Here is a 15997-nt window from a genome sequence, read left to right as displayed (position 1 = left end):
AACGGGATGGGCACTCTCCCTGAGTAGGGTCTGCACCCAGGAGGACGAGGGCAACAGGGGTCGAAACTCTGGTACCCTCACTAAGTTTAATCACTCCTTTTTCCAGGGGGAAAGTGCAAGAGGAGTTGTCATAGGGCTGATTATTACACTAATTGACGTCTCTCCACTTTCCCTGTGCAAGGAAACAGCAAGAGTTAGAAACAATTGTTCCTACCTTTCAATGATCTCATAAAACCAAATATTATAATGCAAAATGAATGCCATTTTGGATTCCTTTAGAATTACTTAACGGCTGTTTTGATTATGAGGAAGCTCATGAAGAGCGAGTATGTTTCTGCTTGTTCAGCTGAGGGGCAAGACCTTTTGAGGCAAAAGCTTTAATACTGTTTACTACACAGTAACAGTGATATCTTCAGAACTTGGAGTAAAGAGAGTTAGATGTTTCCAGAGCACTCTTTGTGTCATTAATAAGCTAGAGGACTCTGCAAACTACTTGAATAAGATAAAAGCATATTGCTGTTCTCAAAACAAAACAAAAACAACAAAAAACCAAAACACCAGAGATATGACATATTTTTAAAAGAAAGAAAAGTTAAAACCCACAAATTCCTTGCAATATCCACTTGCTTTCTAACATAGCTCATTTCTAAAACAAGTCAAAGGTTTGAGTGCTTCACTGAGCCATAAAGCTGAACTCATGATATTAAATCAGACAGACAACAGTAAGATTATGTGTCATCCTTTTCTCATTCGGTTTTGAAGAGGAAGCAATTCTTAGTCCCCCGACCTGTCTGTGTGTTCAGGGTAGAGGCTGTACATTGCCCTTCAGAAGTGGAGACTGTTGGGTTTTTGTGTCAAGGTCATTTAAGTCACAAAAAACAGCTATTTCTCTCTTTCTGCAAATTAAACACACTCCCCGTTGTGTGGTAATGGATTTCAGTCCTTTGTAATTAAAGATCCAACTGTTCACCTCCTGAAACCAAGAGCCTTTTACCACATTGTTGCTTCATTTATCTCTGGGGAAAGACACTGATCCACCCATTTGCCACTGGAGTGACGCAGCTCTTAGTATTGTTGGCAGTAACGCTGTAATAAAAGTGAACAGTAGATATTTTGGAAGAGAACCATTACCTTAACTCTCTAACGAGTTTTGTTTTTCAAGAGCTTTTCAGTAAAAAAGATTTACAACAGAGGAAACCTCAAAGTAAGATGACTGGCTCTTCAAAGTCTTATAGCTACTCAGAGTGATTAACATATTTCCTCTCAAGTTCTTCAGCTGGAGTTTGTCTTCTTTTTCTCGTATTTCCTTTCATCTTCCCTTACAGAGTTTCATTTCTTGCTTATTTTCTTCTCTTTCACTTCGAATCCATTCCATGTTTCCCCATGACCCATGACAAATTCCTCTTTTACTGTGTCCTATTCTGGGTTCCCCAGAAAGCAGAGTTCTCCCTGGGGCAGAAGGCATATGTGTCATTACCAAAGGGAGCATGAGTAAGCAAGAAGGGAGGGAAGCAAAGAAGGAGGAAGACTCAAGGTGAGGATGCATTTTCATGCTGATGCTATTAAGTTTGTTGAGCGTGACTGGTTGCCAGATTCATGGTAACGAGACCCCAAGAAGCTGAGTAAACTGCCTTGCAACCAACTTTGGGGTTGAAGGGAGAAGAACCCATTGACTGGATCCCATCTCTAATATTTCAAAGTGTCACCCCATGGGGTCTTGTATTTCTGGTGATGCATTTATGGCCATGTGCGTCCTGTTGGTTCTCCTGGAGAAGTCAACAAGGAAGGCCCATGCAGAAGTGGAGGTGCCTTTGGGGGATGTCTGCAAGAAGCCAGCCAGTGTTCACGTAGAGCTGGTAGTGACAGGAGCAGTTGGAACAGAAGATAGTTGAAGCTTAGAGCATCTGAAGTGCTGCCTATTATGTGTCCAACGCACACGGCAACTGCTTCCTGTAAACTGTTGGTCCATTCAGAAGCACAGATGAAACCTGTCCCTGAAATTGAAAATGAAACATATAAGTTTGCCACAAAGCAGATGCTCCGTACAATTTTTAGTAATAATGAGTATTTATGCATAATTTACATTTTAGGAACGCTACGATTTACAAATTTAGTCATTAAAAGAATAACTTCAGTGTAATTTTATGATACTAGTTCTTAAGTTCAGTCTCTGTCCTGCAAGGGCCATTTAAAAGATCTGCTCTTAATAGTTGTCATTTCAACTTAGAAATTTCTGGAGACCATAATGTGTCCATTTTTATGTGACTAGTCTGGTCTGTTCAAGCCCTAAAGTCCTAGACATGGAGAGATGTTATCCAATTTATGAGCTTGAAGGCACTTCCAATAGTTCAGATAATAGCTACTCATGCTTTTTTGTGTTGATGTTGCCTTAGGAAATTTTAGCTAAAATGGTTCACTAAGAACACTAAGCAACTATAAGCAAACAGAGGTTAAAAAATAATCAATTAAATAAGTAAAAGCAATACTACATTGGGCCATATTTATTTGGCTTTCTTTTATTTTGGCTTTTCCTGCTGAATTTTTTTTTGAAGGGTAGGTGAATTATGTGTAGACTGAATCTTAGGACATATTTAGCTGTTAGATTTTAAAAAATAATCAAACCCCTATTGCTACAGAAATATTAATTCGTATTCTAGATTAAGGTACAACTAAATGATTTGTACTCCTTCCAATAAACTTTAAGCAACTGATTTTTTTTTTTCAAATCTGATAACAACAGACTCTTTAGTTAGGTCTTTTGTGTTTTAAAATTTTCCTTTGCAAAATACATATCACATTCATTTAAAGAGATATAAGGATTTTGAAATCACATTCTTTGAATAACATTTAAGATGAATGGCTTTTTGATTTGTCCAGTAGCATAAATGAAAAAAACAAATTTGTACTCCCAAATCTTCATTTAAAGACTTAATTGTCCATAAAATCTGCTGAATCCATCCATCCAGTTGATAGGAGGATTACTTTCTTTTTTTTTTCATTAATTTGCTGTTTTAGAAATAAAGTAGTAGAAATGAGCATGCATTTTGATGGAGCATTAGAACCCAAAATGAGAAATGTAAGTATTATTGGTCCACTTCCTGACTCATCTCAGTATCCATACATCTTTAGTCAAGAGACTCTGCAGTTTCTCCTGCATACTATATCTATCTATCTACATAGATATAATTTTTTTTGTCACACTCCTTGACTCTGGATTCTGCCATGTAACCAAGAGAATCAGCTGAAAGTTGAGTGTACCTGTCCAAACCTGGGAAGTCACATCCAATAGGACTTGTATATTTCTGTTGCTGTCTTGTGCCTCTGATATTGTCTGGAGAAGAATATGCCCAGGCTAAGCCACTGGTCCCAGGAAGAAGGTGAGAGACACAGAAGCAGAGCTGTCCAGCTTACAGCACATCCCTCCATCTAAGCTACAAATATATGTGCAATCCAACCAAGATCTGCAGAGTCTTCTAGCCAAAGCCACTCCAGATAAGATGACCCCCAGTCAACCCATAGACATATGAGCTATAATAACAAATAATTCTTATTTAAAACTACTATGTTTTGGGATAGATAGAGAACTGGTATAATAAGTATGTGTCTGCTCCCCACAGTCATCATGAACTACCTCTAAAATATGACAATGTTGAATAGCATTTCTGCAAAAATTATCGCTAATATTTTACTGTAACTATAATATGACTAGCAATGGAGATATACTACTCTTCTTCCTTTACTGGAGGAATCTCTCAAATGTACATGTAGAAGAGTATATTGAGATAGTACTAAAATAAATTTAATTCCATTCCGTTCCATGAGGAATTTGGAAGCGCTATTCTTCATAATAGCCTGTACACCCTTAGCAGAATTTGTGAGTTTATGTGGAGTACTTGTGGTATAGCATTATTCACGGAGATGGCTTCCGTTAATGAGTCTAATTTATTTACTAAACCTTTATTGAATGTCTGCTTTTTCTGGATCTAAAAATAGAAATATGAAGAGAATGGCCACTGCCTTTAAGGAAATATATCATTGAAGAGATCAAATGTAAGTCAACTTGTACAAAAGAATGTGAGAAATATGAAGACTCAATGTCATTTTGGAGTCTGCTTAAATAGAAATGTTTAGATGCTGGGAAGGGTCTAATATATTCCCCAGAAGATATTTGACATGGTAAAAGTAATTTTATGTATATTGAAATGATTTTCCTTTCTAAAAAATATACAGGAAAATGTATGTCCTAGATTTTAATTTCAATACTATTGAAAGTTTTCAACAAGTATTTTTTAAATCACCATACAAAATCAGCCACAAATGAAAACAAAATCAAAATTATTTTCCTCTTTTTGTTTACTTTTTCCTGTATTTACTTCATGAACATCTGTCTTCCCTTAAAGTCAACCTATTTCATTACCTAAATAAATGTCCTGTTCATTGTAAAGTCTCAAAAATCATTTCCCAAAGAAATAAATCATTCAACATCACATCACTTATGGGATACCCACATTTGATTATAGTGCAGCTAATGTTTTGAAAGAAATAGTTTAGGCCTCCAAATGTGAAAAAAATATGCTACAGGAAATTGTGTCCAGATCCCAGGGAGTGAAAGCAATGTCCCTTATTTAATATTTGCCACTGTTTCTGGCTTATTGGAAGTGACATCAAATAATTATTCAGGAATACTTCTGCTCCTTGTCTGATCTGCTGCTTTGTCATGTCACATTTAACTGAGACATAGACAAAGGGAAACCTTTCTTCCTAGCTTCTACATAATTGCTTGTAGATAAAAAGAAGCTCTGTATCTCCCAAGCCATGATAGCAGAGCCTGATGCCCTGTCTCGTATTGCGGAAGTAGAGAGAGGTACGAGTAGAGGTTAAAATTTGGGGCTCCAGAGCCAGGTTGCCTCCAGGCAGATCTGGCCTCCACCATTCACTAGCTGTGTGTGACCTTAGGCAAGTTACTTAACACTCTGTTCCTCAGTTTCTTCACCTGTAAAATGGGCATTGAAAAAAGATCTAAGCCCATAGGCTGTTATGAGGCTTGAATGATTTAACACATACACAGTACAAAGGACATTGTGGTGCATAGAGTTAACATTCCACAAGGGCAAGCTGTGATTTTTCCCTCCTCTCTGCCCCGGTTGGGGTCCCCAACTTTACTTCCATTCTTGGATTTTCTCCTTCCTAACAGTGTACTGCTTAGAAATCCACCCTATCTCCGTGTCTTTGGGTGTATATTTTCTTTTTCTCTGTCTCTATCAACTCTTCTTTTGATACATTAACAGTGCACAGAGCACATCTTCCTTGTGTAAAGGCTGATAAGAATGTAAACAGTTCAGTTTTACGAGTAGGGAAGGGGGCTGTATATGGGAAGAAGAACTAGGCTGCCTTTTGTGCTCTTTCCTTGCAGATAACCTCACCATCTCGAACCCTCAGAGAGCTCAGTAAGAGAATGTATGGCCTGGGGAAATGGCCAGAGCATTTTGTACCATAATTCAGCAGATGAATCTCAGAAACAATGCACTATTTCTAGTAAATGCTGCCGTCTTCATTTGAAGGGGGCAGGCTCTGGAGAGTCCTGTGAAAACAAAACATAATTTGCCTGGATGCAAAGTGCTTCAGTCCTTTTCTTTTCTCTAAATGTATCCCATTTTCAAGTCTTTTTCTATTTTATTACATCAGGTAAGAAAACTCAATTGTGTGCTGCTGTGACTCGTATGGTTATATTCTTGCTTTGTTCTCTTTGTTCCTGGGGTAGAGGAAGTCTATGTCATGTAACAGAAGCAGTGGGGACTCACGAGAGTCCTTCATGGGGTAAATGGTAAAATTCCCAAGGTCCAAATCCTAAATACAACACCATTGAATTGTTTTTATGTGCTAGGTTGACACACAAAATATATTCACGGCCAAATTTTTTTCTCATGTAGTGATGGTTTTGAACTGAGTAACTCACCTTTTCTCTGAATCACATGTCAATGATGGTGACAGGAAGAGATCCTGAGGATGAGGGCTGTATCCTATAGTGCTGTCACAGGTAGCTCTTTGGTCCAAAATATGTTTTCTGGTTAGGTGTTGAGGCCGTGATATTTTTAAAAACACAAGGCACACATGAGAATCATATTTTGATAACTTTTTTGGATTTAGTGAAATAATTTATGTTAGCCCCCAAAGTGAAGGAACAATTAATAGATTATTATCTTCAGTTGGAACTCAAATGATTAATGGTTTGAAATCTAGAAATATGTCCTTGCTGATGCTTGTTGGAGGTATTTTACCTGGATGGTGGCCAGAATCTCTATTACATTTTGTCACAGATCATAAAACGGGCCTGAATGCCCTATATCCACAATGTACAGTAAATGGAATGCATTGATGAAATAAAAATAGCAGACAGCAATTTCATACTTTGGTGATATTCTCATTGCAGTATATTCTCCATTCTGAAACACTTTGGCCAAATGTGTGAACTGATAAAGAACATATGCCCTGGCTAACAGAACTAAAGTATGTTTTCTGGAGGAGTGACATCAGCATCATGGCAGAGCGAACTGGTCCCTTTGTCTCTCCCCTCTAAGTTACAACTAAATGGACATTCATTAACCAACAGAGGGTTCCCACACTGCACAACAGGATGCCTGAGACATCCACACAGTCACACATTTGAAGGTGGGTGGACTGGATCCCCAAGAGGCAGTGTAACTAGGTAAGTGCATCCTTCCCCATCCCCAGCAGCAGCGAGCCAGGTCATGGAGCTGCACACAGTGGCTGGTGTGACTGTAAGAGGAGACAGGGGCAACCTGGCCCATGCACGCCAATGCAGAGTGGTAGCCCGGTTTGCAGGAGTGCCCACCGTGCTGTAGTGGCCCCACCCATTGGAACACTCCCCACTGCGTGGTGAGTGGCAGTGACTCAGCCCCTGTGAAGGCACCCTGCCCACCAAGCACAGTGGCTCAGCCAAACCACCTGTGAGCACAGAGCCCGCCTGCATGTGTGCAACCTGCCTGCTGAGAACAGAGGCCCCGCCCCAATGAAAGCGACCCACCGAGAAGCTGTAGCCAGTGCACAAATGCAGCCATAACTGCACAACTTCCAGCAGAAGATGCAGGATCAGAAACACACCTCCTGCTCCCCCCCCAGAGGTGGCAGGTGGAATCTGTGATTTGATACTACCACAAATGTGCTGGCAAAGGATCAGTTCATTAAACACCGTGAAAAACTACAGTAATGCTTCATAGTAGAAGGAAAATGACAAGTCTCCAGAAACCAATCCTGAAGTCACAGAAATGTACAATCTAAATGACAGTGAATTTAAAATAGTTGTCATAAAGAAACTCAATGACTTACAAGAAAACTCAGAAAGACAGTTCAATGAACTCAGGAATAAAATTAATGAGCAGAAGGAATACTTCACCAAAGAGATTGAAGCCCTTAAAAAAAACTGTACAGAAATTCTGGATATGAAGAACAGAATTAATGAGACAAAAAATAATCTAGAAACCATAAAAAATAGAGCTGACATTATGGAGGAAAGAAGTAGTGAATTAGAGGACAGGAACCTAGAAATGCTTCAGGTGGAGGAGGAGAGAGAACTAAGTTTTTAAAAAATGAAGAAATTCTTTGAGGAATATCAGACTCAATTAGGAAAAGCAACATAAGAATTATAGGTATTCCAGAGGGAAAGATGAGGGAGAAAGGAGCAGAGAGCTTATTCAAAGAAATAATAGCTGAGAACCTCCAAAACCCGGGGAAGGAACTGGACTTAGAAGTACACGAAGCCAGTAGAACTCCCAATTATATTGATGCAAAAAGACATTCTCCAAGGTATATAGTAGTAAAACTGGGAAAAGTCAATGACAAAGAAAAAATATTAAGCAAAGCAAGGTAGAAGAAAATAACCTACAAAGGAACACCTATCAGGCTGTCAGCAGATTTCTCAGCAGAAACCTTACAAGCTAGGAGAGAATGGAATGATATATTCAAAATTCTGAAAGACAAAAACTTTCAGCCAAAAATACTCTATCCAGCAAAACTATCCTTCAGATATGATGGAGAAATAAAAGCTTTCCCAGATAAACAAAAGCTGAGTTAGTTCATTGACAGTAGACCTCCCTTACATGAAATGATGAAGGAAGCCCTCATACCTGAAACAAAAAGGCAAAGGTTAACAAAGTTTTGAGCAAGGAGACAAATGGATAGACAAAATAAAAAAATCGCAGCTCTCTATCAGAACAGGTTAGCAAACACTTAATTATAACATAAAAGATAAAAGGAAGGAAAGCATCAAAAATAACTATAAACACTTCAATTTAGCCACAAACTCACAAGACAAAAAAGAATAACTTGTGACAACAATAACTCAGAAGGGGAAGAGGAAAAGGATAAAACCTGCTTAGAATAACGGAGATAAGAGGCTATCAGAAAATAGACTATATCATCTATGAGATCCTTTATACAAACCTCACGGTAAGCACTAAACAAAAAATCAGAGCAGGGCCATAAATTGTAAATAAAGAGAAAACTGAGAAAACCATCACAGAAAACCACCAAACTGAAATGGCAGTCAGAAATACAAGGGAAGAGAAACAATGAAAATATAGAACAACCAGAAAACAAGAAATAAAATGGCATATTAAGCCCTCATATATCAATAATCACTCTAAATATAAATGGATTGAATTCTCCAACCAAAAACCACAAAGTGGCTGGATGGATTAAAAAACAAGACCCAACAATATGCTGTCTCCAGGAAACATATCTCAGCTCTAAAGACAAACATAGGCTCAGAGTGAAGGGATGAAAGACAATACTCCAAGAAAATGGCAAGCAAAAGAAAGCAGGTTTTTGTGTGTTGTCATACTTATATCAGACAAAGCAGACTTCAAGATGAAAAAGACAATGAGAGACAAAGATGGGCAGTAGTATATGATGATAAAAGGGACATTCCACCAAGAGGGCATAACACTTATGAATATATATGCACCTAACACAGGAGCACCAAAGTATATAAAGGAACTATTAACAGACTTAAAGGGAAAAATTGACAGCAACACAATAATAGTAGGGGACCTCAACACCCCACTTACATTGATGGATAGAACATTTGGACAGAAAGTCAATAAGGAAACAGTGGGCTTAAATGAAACACTAGACCAGTTGGGCTAAACAGATATATATATATAGAACATTCCATCCAAAGGCAGCAGAATATACATTCTTCTCAAGTGCACATGGGACATCCTCAAGGATAGACTATGTTGGGAAACAAGGCAAGCCTCAATAAATTTAAGAAGATTGAAAAGCACATTTTCCAATCACAGTGCTATGAGATTAGAAATCAACTACAAGAAAAAAGTTGGGAAAGTCACAAATACATGGAGACTAAACGACATGCTACTGAGCAACTGTTGAATCAATGAAGAAATAAAGGAGCAATAAAAAAATACCTGGAGACAAGTGAAAATGCAAATACAATATACCAACTCTTATGGGATGCAGCAAAAGAGATTCTAAGAGGGAAATTTATAGCAATACAGGCCCATCTCAACAAAAAAGAAAAATCTCAAACAAGAAATCTTAAACTACACCTAACAGAACTAGAAAAAGAAGAACACACAAAGCCCAAAGTAAGCGGAAGATGGGAAATAATAAAAATTAGAGCAGAAATAAATGAAATAGAGACTAAAAAACCAGTAGAAAGGATCAATGAACAAAGAGCTGGTTCTTTGAGAAGCTAAACAAAATTGACAAACCCTTAGCAAGACTCACTAAGAAACAGAGAGAGGTCTCAAACAAATAAAATTAGAAATGAAAAAGGAGTAATTACAACAGATACCACAGAAACACAAAGGATTATAAGAGAATACTATGAAAACCTATATGCCAACAAATTGGATAACCTAGAAAAAAAGGATAAATTCTTAGACTCATACAACCTCCCAAAATTGAATCAAGAAGAAATAGAGAATCTGAATAGACCAATCACAAGTAAAGAGATTGAAACAGTAATCTAAAACCTCCCAAAAAACAAAAGTCCAGGTCCAGATGGCTTCTTTGGAGCATTCTACCAAATGTTCAAAGAAGATTTAATACCTATCCTTCTCAAATTATTCCAAAACATTAAAGAAGATGGAATACTTCCTAACTCATTCTATGAGGCCAATATTACCCTGATACCAAAACCAGACAAGGACAACATAAAAAAAAAAAAAAAAAGAAAATTACAGGCCAATATCGCTAATGAACATAGATGTAAAAATCCTCAACAAAATATTGGCAAACTGAATACAGCAATACATTAAAAGGATCATACATCATGATCAAGTGAGATTTATACCAGGGATGCAGGGATGGTTCAACATCTGCAAATCAATCAATGTGTTACACCACGTTAACAAAATGAAGAATAAAATTCACATGATCATCTCAATAGATGCAGAGGAAGCATTTGACAAGATCCACCATCCATTTAAGGTAAAAACTCTGAATACAATGGGTATAGACAGAAAGTACCTCAACATAGTAAAGGCGATACATGACAAACCCACAGCCAACATCACATTCAATGGTGAAAAACTGAAAGCCATCCCTCCGAGAACAGGAACAAGACAAGGGTGCACATTCTCGCCACTCCTATTCAACATGATACTGGAGGTTTTGGCCAGAGCAATGAGGCAAGAAAAAGAAATAAAAAGCATCCAAATTGGAAAGGAAGAAGTGAAACTCTCCCTGTTTGCAGATGACATGATTCTATATATAGAAAACCCTAAAGAATCCATCTGAAAACTTTTAGAAATAATCAACAACTACAGCAAAGTTGCAAGGTATAAAATCAACTTATAAAAATTAGTTGCATTTGTATACACTAAAATAAATAATGAACTAGCAGAAAGAGAGGTCAAGAATACAATCCCATTTACAATCACAACAAAAAGAATAAAATAGCTAGGAATAAATTTAACCAAGGAGGTGAAAGACCTATACACTGAAAACTATAAGACATTATTGAAAGAAATTGATGATGACATAAAGAAATGGAAAGATAATCCATGCTAATGGATTGGAAGAATAAACATAGTTAAAATGTGCATATTACCTAATGCAGTCTACAGATTCAATGCAATCCCAATCAGAATCTCAATGACATTCTTCATGGAAATAGAACAAAGAATCCTAAAATTTATATGGAACAACAAAAGACCCCAAATAGCTAAAGCAATCCTGAGAAAACAGAACAAAGCTGGAGGCATCACAATCCCTGACTTCAAAATATATTACAAAGCCATAGTAATCAAAACAGCATGGTACTGGCACAAAACAGACACACAGATCAACAGAACAGAATGGAAAGCCTAGAAATAAAACCACACATTTACGGACAGCTAATCTTTGACATAGGATCCAAGAACATACAATGGAGAAAGGAAAGTCTCTTCTATAAATGGTATTAGGAAAACTGGACATCCACATGCAAAAGAATGAAAGTAGACCATTATCTTACACCATACACAAAAATTAACTCAAAATGGATTAAGGACTTGAATGTAAAACCTGAAACCATAAAACTCCTAGAAGAAAATATAGGCAGTACACTCTTTGACATTGGTCTTAGCAGCATCTTTTCAAATACCATGTCTACTCAGGCAAGGGAAACAAAAGAAAAAATACACAAATGGGACTACAGCAGACTAAAACCTTCTGCAAGGCAAAGGAAACCACAAACAAAATGAAAAGACAACACACCAACTGGGAGAAAATATTTGTAAGTCATACATCTGACAAGTGGTTAATTTACAAAACATATAAAGAACTCACACAACTCAACAACAACAAAACAACTCGATCAAAAAATGGGCAGAGGATCTGAACAGACATTTTTCCAAAGAAGACATGCATATGGCCAATAGGCACATGAAAAGATGTTCAACATCACTAACTATCAGGGAAATGCAAATGAAAACTACAATGAGATATCATCTTACACCTGTCAGAATGGCTGTAATTACCAAGTCAAAAAAATAACCAGTGTTGGAGAGGATGTGGAGAAAAGGGAACCCTCATACACTGCTGGTGGGAATGCAAACTGGTGTGGCCACTATGGAAAACAGTGTGGGGATTTCTCAAAAAATTAAAAATAGAAATACCACATGACCCAGCTATCCCACTACTGGGTATTTATCCAAAGCACATGAAATCAAAATCCAAAGAGATTTATGCACCCGTATGTTCCTTGCAGCATTATTCACAATAGCCAAGACATGGAAACAAACCAAGTGCTCATCAACCGATGAATGGATAAAGAAGATGTGGTACATATATACAAATGGAATACTACTCAGCCATTAAAAAAGACAAAATTATCCCATTTGCCACAACATGGATGGACCTTGAGGGTATTATGTTAAGTGAAATAAGCCAGACAGAGAAAGACAAATACCATATGATTTCACTCATACGTGGAAAATAAACAAACACATGGATAAAGAGAACAGATTAGTGGTTACCAGAGGGGAAGGTAGTGGGGGGTGGGCAAAAGTGTTAAAGGGGCACATGTGTATGGTGACGGATAAAAACTATACTATTGGTGGTGAGCACGATACAGTCTATACAGAAACTGATATATAATAATAGACACCTGAAATTACACACTGTTATAAACTGATATGACCTCAATAAAATAATTTGAAAGAAATAAAATGTTTTCTGATTGCCCGCTGCATGCATGCATGCATGTGAGAACACACACACACACACACACACACACACACTCTAATTCTTTCTCTATCACTTTATTTCAAGTGCTCCTTTGTTTTAACTTTACTGTCTTCCATTCAAAACTATGAAGGATAGATAAGTGTTCAAAGATTAAAGAAGCATTGTGATAAATAAGAAAAGTAAGTGTTGATGTCATTAACACAGATTCTTAATGACTGCAAAATAATTTCGTCTTTATTCCTTTAAAGGATCTGAAATTGATCCCTATATACAATGCAAGAAAAAGAGTGATGAAGACCTAAAATAGGACAACCAAATGTGCAGTAACTCTAAAAAACCCCATCAATTTTAATAGAGTTTTGAGTTTTAAAAAGTGAGCCTAACATACTCAATATAAATAGTATGTCTTTCTAATATGATAAAACTTGCAAGCCACCATGAAAATTTATCAGGGTCACTTGCAGATAATTTTAACACACACACACACACACACACAAATTAAGATAGATGTTTATCTATATATGTTGCTATATGAAGAACAATTCTAACATGTTTCAGGTATGTTACAGTTTATCTTCCTGTGTAATTACTGTCATTTGCCAGAGCATTTTCTCATTATTTCTAAACATTTGCTAATGGGTTGTCTCACTAGCATTGCTTGAAAGAGACAGAAAAAGCCCCTCCATGTGAATTTAAGTTTCCTTTAAATAAGGTATCTTTTGTTATCCTCCATTGTGTCATTCTTGCAAATTCTCCTAGCAGACTCATCTTTGAAGTCAATTGATGAAAACAGGCACAAAGCAGGTTGCTATGATGTTGGCTGTTAAGGAGACGTTAGTGTGTGTGGTTATAAACGTGCCCATCCACCCTTAACAGCATTGCTTTATCACAAATCCGAGAAAGGAAAAAGCTATCTTACAGCAAAGCCATGTCCTGTAAAATCTGATACAGTCTCAGCCTGAGACTTGAATAACAAGTTCAAGATATTATTACGATGATGATGTAAATTAACAAGCTAAGGTAATATAGCTTTGGAAATGGTTCAACCTTTAACTGAAAGAGTACATGTAGAATTTAGTAATTTTATTTTTCCTCAAGTCAAATGCTCATTAGCGAGAACAAAGCAAGGGGAGAGAAACTCAGCTAACTAGAAAAAAACAAAAAATAAGATTATACACGGCTCTTAAGATAAGGCAACTTTTTACCAAAGCCGGATTCCCTGGGCTCCTCTGACATGTCCGCTGGTGTGGACTCAGTGTTCTGACAAGAGTAACTATTATTCACTTTGCAAAGGCGAAACCTGGGTGCAGCTTGGAGACAGAGAAGAGCGTCTGCCCTCAAACAGCCCCTTGTTCTAAGGTGCTAGGGAACAGGCCGTGCTGACAGAGAAAAACCTGGATCCACATTCTAGGTGTTGGCCTATAGACCAAGGATATGAAACACTGCAAATCTGCTAAGGAAGTTTTATTATATGAAAAACCCATTTTAGAAAAATGGCGGTCTGGGGTTAATTCTGTCCTAATGCCCTCCCCTGTATTGTGCCATTTTAACAAGAGGTAAAAGGCAAAAATGATACAACTCAGTTCCTCTCACATATGATCACATGGAACGGGCCAAGAGCCATCGTCCCAGGAGCAGGGCCAGAGTGATTGACTGCTGCAGGGACTCACTGTTCCCAGAAGGTAATGTAAGCAATGAAACAATGAGTACGGGCACTCTCTTTCCTTTCTTCCTGTTACAAATGGGAGTTCATTGTGGTTACTTATTTGTCCCATCATAAGTATACATTAGAAGTGTTGGGGGTCAATAAGATGATCCTTTGGTTATAGGTAACCAAACAGTGAGGAAGTAATTCTGGATCTCATTGAAAGGAACGCACATCACCCAAAGGTCCTGGACTGAGAGCTGGAGGAGGGTTACTGTGCTTTTAGATGCATTATTTTATTCAGGATTATTTTTTACATTATATATAGGTGAAGGGAGTGTGTGTGGATGCTAAAGAGGCAAGGAATAAAATGCAGTTACATTTTTGTCTACTGAAATCTTTTTTTTCCTTTTGGGAACCCTTATGTGCGCTGTGTAGGGCTGTCCATCAGGTGGGCTGGCCCTAAGGGCACCTGATCTCAAGTGGGCAAATCAGGGCATGCCATCCCTGGACACGTTGATCGATATGTGGGTGGACACCAGAAGAGCCATTTATAGTCTTAAGGAGACTGATGTGGGAATAGGGGAGCCTGAAGGTGCCAGGAGGATCTCCCAGCTGCATGGAAACGGCCATGAGAGTGAATTGAAATAGAGGTTTGGATACCCAAGAAATGCAGCCATGCCCCATGCCTCAGCCAGGCCTCGGGTTTTCCAGGGGTTTGCACCAGTAAACTACCTACAGTGTTAGTTCCCTATTTCTGCTGTAACAAATTATCATAAATGTAGTGGCTTAAAACAACGCAAATTTATTATCTTATAGTTCCGGAGATCAAAAGTCTGAAATTGGTCTTACAAGGCTAAAATCAAAGTGTCAGCTAAGCTGTGTTCATCCTGGAGGGTCTAACGGAGAATCTGTTTGCTTGCCTTTTCCAGCTTCTGGAGGCTGCCTGCATTCCTGGTTCACAGCCCCTCCCTCCACTTTCAAAATTAGTCATGTGGCATCTTCAAATCTCTCTCTGCTTCCAATGTGACGTCACCTTCCCTGACTCTAACCCTCCTGTATCCTTCTTATAAGGACGCTTATAATATATTGGGCCAACCCACTTAATCCAGGATAATTTCCCCATGTCAAGATCCTTAATTTAATCACACTTTCAAAGTCCCTTTTGCCATGTAAGATAACATATTGACAAGTTCTAGGGATTTGGACATGACATCCTCGGGGAAGCATTATTCAGCCTACCACATTTATTTTCAGCTGGTTTGAATTGTGATTTTGTCACTTTTAATCAGGAGAATACTAATTAAGAGACAATGATTCTGCTTTTATATGTTCCTTAGAAGTCAACTGCCTGTTAATAATATATCTAGCCACATTTAGTGCATATTGTAAATTCTAAGAAGCAGAGATATTTAGAAGAAATGGCACTAGAATGTGAATTATTAGTATTTTAAACCTCACTAGAGCAAGTTACATATTTGCTTTCAGACTTAGTTTATTCATTTATAGTATGCAGATAGTAACTCCTGATTTGCTTGATTCACAAGGTTATTGTGAAAATCAAATGAGATAAAAATAAACCACTAAATTCATGCTGCACGCATAGAAGTTACTTTTGTTATTTTATCTCATGTATGT

This window comes from Ceratotherium simum, chromosome 30 (assembly GCF_057802395.1).
Source record: "Ceratotherium simum simum isolate JZ-2026a chromosome 30, ASM5780239v1, whole genome shotgun sequence".
Lineage (NCBI taxonomy): Eukaryota > Metazoa > Chordata > Mammalia > Perissodactyla > Rhinocerotidae > Ceratotherium > Ceratotherium simum.
Note: the sequence above shows the minus strand (reverse complement) of the source record.